Source organism: Oncorhynchus nerka, linkage group LG20, assembly GCF_034236695.1.
Source record: "Oncorhynchus nerka isolate Pitt River linkage group LG20, Oner_Uvic_2.0, whole genome shotgun sequence".
In the NCBI taxonomy this organism is placed as follows: domain Eukaryota; kingdom Metazoa; phylum Chordata; class Actinopteri; order Salmoniformes; family Salmonidae; genus Oncorhynchus; species Oncorhynchus nerka.
In genome coordinates, this window is record NC_088415.1 from 76,518,721 (window position 1) to 76,528,090 (window position 9,370).

Sequence of the window (9,370 nt, forward strand, 5' to 3'; positions counted from 1 at the left end):
GCATGTCTTGTTTTTTGTCTCAAATTCACGGTAGGGTGAAGTTACCCTAGACACTGATCTTGGTTTAGTTTTGCATTTCCCCCACTAATGGTTAAGGTTAGGATTGGGGGAGAGGAAGCTGATGCTAGATCTGTACCTAGGGGAACCCTCACTCCAGATCCCAGGAGATGCAGGGTTGTATTCATTTTGCAACCGAAAACAATGTCTCATTGGACAAGTTCTGGTGTTTTGGTCGGTTTTCTTTTTGCTATTCAAGTGCGACCCTGAGCTTAGTGGTGATGGGTTAATCTAAACTACAGTTTAATAGAGATTTGTTGGAACTGGTGATGACATACCAAATGGCAACCCTATCTAGTAAACAATGTCTTACCAGGCCTCAAGCCGACTAGGTGAAAAATCTGTGCCCTAACCCTAATTGCTCCCGTAAGTCACTGGGTAAGAGCATCTGCTAAATGACTAAAACCATTTTTCCCAAACTTGATCCTGGGGACCCAAAGGGCTGTACGTTTTGTTTTTTCCCCAGGACTACACAACTGATTCAAATCAAAGCTTGAGATCATGAATTGAATCATGTGTAGTGTTATGGCAAAAAAACAGGAAGTGCAGCCTTTGGGGTCCCCAGGACAGAGTTTGGGATACGCTGGATTAAAATGTAATGGGGCTCGGCTCTGGTCAGAAGTGGTGTAGTGTCTAAAACATTAGGAGCATCTTCCTAATATGGAGTTGCACCCCCTTTTCCTCTCAGAACAGCTTCGATTTGTCGGGCATGGACTCTACAAGGTGTCAAACGTTCCACAGGGATGATGGCCCATGTTGACGCCAATGCTTCCCACAGTTGTGTCAAGTGGGCTGGATGTTCATTGGGTGGTGGACTTTATTTAATTTGGCAAGTCAGTTAAGAGAGAATTCTTATTTACAATGACGGCCTGCGGGACTGGGATTAAAAACACAAATCAAGACAAAGACAACACAATACTACATAGAGAGAGACCTAAGACGACAACCTAACAAGCAGCAACACAGCATGGTAGCAGCACAAAACATGGTACAAACATTACTGGGCACAGACAACTGCACAAAGGACAAGAAGGTAGAGACAATACATCACACAAAGCAGCCACAACTGTCAGTAATTGAGTCATTTACAACTGTGACCTGGCCAAGATAAAGCAAAGCAGTGTGACAAACAACAGAGTAACACATGGAATAAACAGACATACAGTCAATAAAACAATAGAGAAAGTCTATATACAGTGTTTGCAAATGAGGTAGGATAAGGGGAGTGATGCAATAAGTAGGCCATAGTGGCAAAATTATTACAGTATAGCATTAAACACGGGTGATAGATGTGCAGAAGATGAGTGTGCAAGTAGCGGTACTGGGGTGCAAAGGAGCAAAATAATTAACAATATGGGGATAAGGTAGTTGGGTGTGCTATTTACAGATTGGCTGTGTACAGGTACAGTGATCGGTAAGCTGCTCTGACAGCTGATGCTTAAAGTTAGATAGGGAGATGTGATTTTTGCAATTCGTTCCAGTTATTGGCAGCAGAGAACTGTAAGGAAAGGCGGCCAAAGGAAGTGTTGGCTTTGGGGATGACCAGTGAAATATACCTGCTGGTGTGCGTGCTATGGGTGGGATTTGTTATGGTGACCAGGTGAGGTAAGGCGGGGCTTTACCTAGCAAAGACTTATAGGTGACCTGGAGCCAGTGGGTTTGTCAACGAATATGTAGTGAGGGCCAGCCAACGAGAGCATACAGGTCGCAGTGGTGGGTAGTATATGGGGCTTTGGTGACAAAATGGATGGCACTGTGATAGACTGCATCCAATTTGCTGAGTACAGTGTTGGAGGCTATTTTGTAAATTACATAGCCGAAGTCAAGGATCGGTAGGGTAGTCAGTTTTACGAGGGTATGGCAGCATGAGTGAAGGAGGCTTTGTTGCAAAATAGGAAGCCGATTCTAGATTTCATTTTGGATTGGAGATGCTTAATGTGAGTCTGGAAGGAGAGTTTACAGTCTAACCAGACACCTAGGTATTTGTAGTTGTCCACATATTCTAAGTCAGAACCGTCCAGGGTAGTGATGCTAGTCGGGCGGGAGGGTGCGGGCAGCAATCGGCATTTAGTTTTACTTGCATTTAAAAGCAGTTGGAGGTCTCAGAAGGGAGTGTTGTATGGCATTGAAGCTTGTTTGGTGTTTTGTTAGCACAGTGTCCAAAGAAGGGCCCGATTTATACAGAATGGTGTCGTTTGCGTAGAGGTGGATCAGAGAATCACCAGCAGCAAGAGCGACATCATTGATATATACAGAGAAAAGAGTAGTTGAAGCACGTTTCTCAGCGATTATAGCCCCGAGTCTTGTTATGACGCTTCAAGCTTGGCATACCTGTATTTGGGGAGATCTTCTCAAACTATGCCAGGTTGGATGGGGAGCGTCGCTGCACAGCTATTTTCAAGTCTCTACAGAGATGTTCGATTGGGTTCAAGTCTGGGCTCTTGCTGGGCCCCTCAAGGACATTCAGAGGCTTGTCCTGAAGCCACTCCTGCGTTGTCTTGGCTGTGTGCTTAGGGTCAATGTCCTGTAGGAAGGTGAACCTTCGCCCCAGTCTGAGGTCTTGAGCGCTCTGGAGCAGGTTTTCATCAAGGATCTCTCTGTACTTTGCTCCGTTCATCTTTGCCTCGATCCTAACTAGTCACCCAGTCCCTGCCACTGAAAAACATCTGCTGCGACCACCATGCTTCACCGTAGGGATCCTATTGGCCAGGTGCCTCGTTTCCTCCAGACGTGACGCTTGGCATTCAGGCTAAGGAGTTCCATTTTGGTTTCATCAAAGAAAGAGAGAATCTTGTTTCTCATGGTCTGAGAAGCCTTTAAGTGCCGTTTTGGCAAACTCCAAGCGGGCTGTCATGCCTTTTAGTGAAGAGTGTCTTCTTTCTGGCCACTCTACCATAAAGGCCTGATTGGTGGAGTGCTGCAGAGATGGGTGTCCTTCTGGAAGGATCTCCCATCTCCACAGAGGAACTCTGGAGCTCTGTCAGAGAGATCATCGGGTTCTTGGTCACTTCCCTGACCAAGGGCCTTCTCCCATGATTGCGCAGATTGGCCTGGTGGCCAGCTCTAGGAAGAGTCTTGGTGGTTCCAAACTTCTTCAATTTATGAATGATGGAGGCCACTGTGTTCTTGGGGACCTTCAATGCTGCAGAATGTTTTTGGTACCCATCCCCAGATATGTGCATCGACACAATCCTGTCTCTGAGCTCTATGGACAATTCCTTTGACCTCAATGGCTTGGTTTTTGCTCTGGTGGACTCCTATCAAGTTGTAAAAACATCAAGGATGATCAATGGAAACAGGATGCACCTGAGGTAAATTGAGTCTCATAGCAAAGGGTCTGAATACTTACATAAATAAGGTATTTACATTTTTTATAAATTTGCTAAAATGCCTACAAAACAGTTTTTGCTTTGTCATTACGTGGTAATGTGTGTAGATTTATGAGGGAAAAATGTATTCAATCCATTTTAGAATAAGGCTGTAACAAAGTGAAGGGGTCTGAATACTTTCTGAATATACTGTACCACATGTGCACACTACATAAACACATGCACACAAAACAAAGCCTGTGAGCTGAGGTAACAGACACTTATGGTCTCCTAGAGGTCTAGAGGTCTTCACAGATCCATCTACACCCGAATACCCAAGACTCTATCCAGGATTTGAGATGGTCCGGATCCAGAATTCTAAATAATGTCATGGGTCTGGGTCAGACCTGATTGTCTCAGGTATGTCATTTTAACTGACTTGTCCAGAAGGACCGGTACAAATCCGAACCAGACTGCTGTTGTTATGCGCACGCGCACACACACACACACACATACACGTCAGAAGTTTACATATCAAATGTCAATCAAATTTATTTATAAAGCCCTTCTTACATCAGCTGGTGTCACATTGTGCTGTACAGAAACCCAGCCACGTTTCATCTTCAATGCCCTTGCTGATGGAAGGAGGCTTTCACTCAAAATCTCACGATACATGGCCCCATTCATTCTTTCCTTTACACGGATCAGTCGTCCTGGTCCCTTTGCAGAAAAACAGCCCCAAAGCATGATGTTTCCACCCCCATGCTTCACAGTAGGTATGGTGTTCTTAGGATGCAACTCAGCATTCTTTGTCCTCCAAACACGACGAGTTGAGTTTTTACCAAAAAGCTCTATTTTGGTTTCATCTGACCATATGACATTCTCCCAATCTTCTTCTGGATCATCCAAATGCTCTCTAGCAAACTTGCTTGTTTGTAGGTGACCAAATACTTATTTTCCACCATAATTTGCAAATATATTCATTAAAAATCCTACAATGTGATTTTCTGGATTTTTTTTCTCATTTTGTCTGTCATAGTTGAAGTGTACCTATGATGAAGGCCTCTCTCATCTTTTTAAGTGGGAGAACTTGCACAATTGGTGGCTGACTAAATACTTTTTTGCCCCACTGTACCTACCACTCCTGCGGTCTCGAGAAAGTTGAAAACAGCAAGTCTGGGACTGGTAGAACGTCCGGTGAACAGGTCAGGGTTCCACAGCCGCAGGCAGAACAGTTGAAACATACACCTTAGCCAAATACATTTAAACTCAGTTTTTCACAATTCCTGACATTTAATCCAAGTAAGTATTCCCTGTCTTAGGTCAGTTAGGTTCACCACTTTATTTTAAGAAAGTGCAATGTCAGAATATTAGTAGAGAGAATTATTTATTCCATCTTTTATTTCTTTCATCACATTCCCAAAGAATGCTGGGTCAGAAGTTTACATACACTCAACTAGTATTTGGTAGCATTGCCTTTAAATGGTTTAACTTGGGTCAAACGTTTCGGGTAGCCTTCCACAAGCTTCCTACAATAAGTTGGGTGAATGTTGGCCCTTCCTTCTGACAGAGCTGGTGTAACTGAGTCAGGTTTGTAGGCCTCCTTGCTCACACATGCTTTTTTCAGTTCTGCTCACAAATTTGCCACAGGATTGAGGTCAGGGCTTTGTGATGGCCACTCCAATACCTTGACTTTGTTGTCCTTAAAGCCATTTTTCCACAACTTTGGAAGCATGCTTGGGGTCATTGTCCATTCGGAAGACCCATTTGCGACCAAGCTTCAACTTCCTGACTGATGTCTTGAGATGTGGCTTCAATATATCCACATCATTTTCCTCCTCATTTTGCCATCTATTTTGTGAAGTGCACCAGTCCCTACTGCAGCAAAGCACCCCCACAACATGATGCTGCCACCCCCGTGCTTCACGGTTGGGATGTTGTTCTTCGGCTTGCAAGCCTCCCCCTTTCCCCGCAACATAACAATGGTCATTATGACAAACACTTCTATTTTTGTTTCATTTCCCCAAAAAGTACGATCTTCGTCCCCATGTGCAGTTGCAAACCGTAGTCTGGCTTTTTAATGGCGGTTTTGGAGCAGTGGCTTCTTCCTTGCTGAGCGGCCTCTCAGGTTATGTCGATATAGGACTTGTTTTACTGTGGATATGGATACTTTTGAACCTGTTTCCTCCAGCATCTTCACAAGGTCCTTTGCTGTTTTTCTGGGATTGGTTTGCACTTTTCGAACTATAGCACATTCATCTCTAGGAGACAGAACGCATCTCCTTCCTGAGCAGTATGACGGCTGCATGGTCTCATGGTGTTTATACTTGCGTACTATTGTTTGTACAGATGAACGTGGTACCTTCAGGCGTTGGAAATTACTCCAAGGATGAACCAGACTTGTGGAGGTCTACAAATTTTTTTTCAGAAGTCTTGGCTGATTTCTTTAGATTTTTCCATGATGTCAAGCAGAGGCACTGAGTTTGAAGGTAGGCCTTGAAATACATCCACAGGTACACCTCCAATTGACACATATGATGTCAATTAGCCTATCAGAAGCTTCTACAGCCATGACATAATTTTCTGGAATTTTCCAAGATGTTTAAAGGCACAGTCAACTTAGTGTATTGTAACGACCCTGGGTTTATAAGCGCGGAAAACGACTGCCGCACGAACATGCTTTTGCGGCACAGTCGATAGCGCACCGGACCTCGGGCTAGAAGGTCGAGGGTTCGAGACCTGCTCCCTGCTGTTTCATTACAGTATGTAAACATCTGACCCACTGGAATTGTGATACAGTGAATTATAAGTGAAATAATCTGTCTGTAAACAATTGTTGGGAAAATGACTTGTGTCATGCACAAAGTAGATGCCCTAACTATAGTTGTTAACCTCTCTAGGGTAGGTGAGACGCTAACGTCCCACCAGGTCAACATCCGGTGACACTGCAGAGTGCTAACATTCTAAATACACCATTTGCTATAGTAAACATTCTTGTAAATACATGTATCTTACATCATTTAAAAGATGAACGTCTTATTAATCCAGCCGCTGTGTCAGATTTCAAAAAGGCTTTACTGAGAAAGCAAACCATACGATTTTCTGAGGACAGCTCCCCGCACACACAAGTATTACTAGCATTTTCCAACCAAGCATTAGCATCACGGAAGTCAGAAATAACAATAAAATAAATCGCTTACCTTTGAAGATCTTCCTCTGGTGGCAATGCCAAGTGTCCTAACTACACAGTGAATGTTCGTTTTGTTTGATAACATCCATTTTTATAGCCTAACACAAAACATTTGTAAACCGCTTGCGTTGTGATTTCCGTCTCATTCAACTTTGGACGAAGCATTCGTGGTAATTACACACACTAAACAAACGTTTATCCAGTCATGGTTAGTTTCATTGCAATCCTCTGGTTGTTACTAACACAACCATACGTGATGGTTCTTTTCCCGGGACGTATTGACCGAAACAAACCGATTTGAAGACGCCAATCAATGACCTCATTGCGCACCAATGGTAGGACCAGTCTATAGTTGATTGACTGTATTTTCGCCCAATGACCACTGATCATCTTGAAATCTAGCTTGGAAGATAGCCAATGAGCTGAGGTAAACGGCAATATGTAATGGTTATACGTTCGAAGACCAGCCTTTGTCGTAAACTCTGGCGTAAAAGAGGCTCATTCGCCATTGCAAATTCTACTTGACAGAGCCACAAGTGTTAGGGACAGCAGCACATGGTCAATACCATTTTCAGCACGTTTATGTATTTAAATTATGGCGAATAAATCAGGAAAAGCTAAAACAAAGTCTAGGTATACAGATTTAACCCAAATTATAGAGAAAGCGAGAGAGTAAATAGTTACCCTTGTTATTTATTTATTTAGTGTGTGTTAAATGCTATATGTATTTTGTATATAGTTATTTCCTTCAAAATGTACCACTGTACCAATTCGGCCACATTTGGTTACAATTGTGTGGGACACCTGGGTGACTTCATGCTCAATGTCATGTACCTCGCTCATCTTTGAAGTTATCTGTCTAAAACTTTGCTCAGCTATTGATGCCATCTTATTTTCTTCATTAAAATGATCCCCAGCATCCTATCTGTATGTTTGGCTGTTCTTGGTCATTTGAAAGATGATGCAGCAACAATAAAAAACAGAAAACGTATGTTTATTTCCTTTTATTTTCTTCTACCAGATCTATTGTGTTATATTCTCCTACATTCAATTCAGATTTCCACAAAATTGAGTGTTTCCTTTCAAATGATACCAAGAACATGCATATCCTTGCTTCTGGGCCTGAGCTACAGGCAGTTAGACTAGGGTATGTCTTTAGGAGGAAATTGAGAAGGGGGGGTACCCCAAAGAAGTTAACAAAAATGTGTGGCGTGGTTGAAAAACAAGTTTTAATGACTCCAACCTAAGTGCATGTAAACTTCTGACTTCAACTATATAAAGAGAGACATGTTATTTATGCTGCTGCTCATGCGTTTCACGAGAGTGGGGCAAGTAGCTTGTCATCAAAGCGGCAACAGGCTCAGTGTGTGGCAAAAGTTAGGAGATATCTAATCAATGGAATATGGAATTTAAATGATTGAATTACAAGTATACGTTACAATGACCAAGAGCCAACAGGTAGGCTGCCAGTTAGCTAATATTTTGAAAGGAGTTGTTGTTTCTGTGTAGGTGGAGAAAGCACATGCCTCGATTAGTCTAGCTAGCTTCTCCTGGTTTGATGCAGTCGAGACAGCTACTAGTAATCATATTGATGATAAATAACCTAGCTATGGCAGCCATAGAGCACCACTGTATGAGTCATATTATCCATAAAACCTAACGGTCAAACAGGGAAATAGTTCCAATAGTTTTTCCACCATACATTTTTTACATAGGGGATTTTAGAAACAATTTAAGGGCCGTTTCCTGTCAGCTTAACCTGGCGTGACGTTTTGATAAGTGTACATCTCTCTAGGACAAGATTACTATTATCAATATACAGTGGGGCAAAAAAGTATTTAGTCAGCCACCAATTGTGCAAGTTCTCCCACTTAAAAAGATGAGAGAGGCCTGTAATTTTCATCATAGGTACACTTCAACTATGACAGAAAAAATGAGATTTTTTTTCTCCAGAAAATCACATTGTAGGATTTTTTATGAATTTATTTGCAAATTATGGTGGAAAATAAGTATTTGGTCAATAACAAAAGTTTCTCAATACTTTGTTATATAACCTTTGTTGGCAATAACAGAGGTCAAATGTTTTCTGTAAGTCTTCACAAGGTTCACACACTGTTGCTGGTATTTTGGCCCATTCCTCCATGCAGATCTCCTCTAGAGCAGTGATGTTTTGGGGCTGTTGCTGGGCAACACGGACTTTCAACTCCCTCCAAAGATTTTCTATGGGGTTGAGATCTGGAGACTGGCTAGGCCACTCCAGGACCTTGAAATGCTTCTTACGAAGCCACTCCCGGGCGGTGTGTTTGGGATCATTGTCATGCTGAAAGACCCAGCCACGTTTCATCTTCAATGCCCTTGTTGATGGAAGGAGGTTTTCACTCTAAATCTCGCAAATCTCCCCATTCATTCTTTCCTTTACACGGATCAGTCGTCCTGGTCCCTTTGCAGAAAAACAGCCCCAAAGCATGATGTTTCCACCCCCATGCTTCACAGTAGGTATGGTGTTCTTTGAATGCAACTCAGCATACTTTGTCCTCCAAACACGACGAGTTGAGTTTTTACCAAAAAGCTCTATTTTCCCAATCTTCTTCTGGATCATCCAAATGCTCTCTAGCAAACTTCAGACGGACCTGGACATGTACTGGCTTAAGCAGGGGGACACGTCTGGCACTGCAGGATTTGAGTCCCTGGTGGCGTAGTGCGTTACTGATGGTAGGCTTTGTTACTTTGGTCCCAGCTCTCTGCAGGTCATTCACTAGGTCCCCCCGTGTGGTTCTGGGATTTTTGCTCACCATTCTTGTGATCATTTAGACCC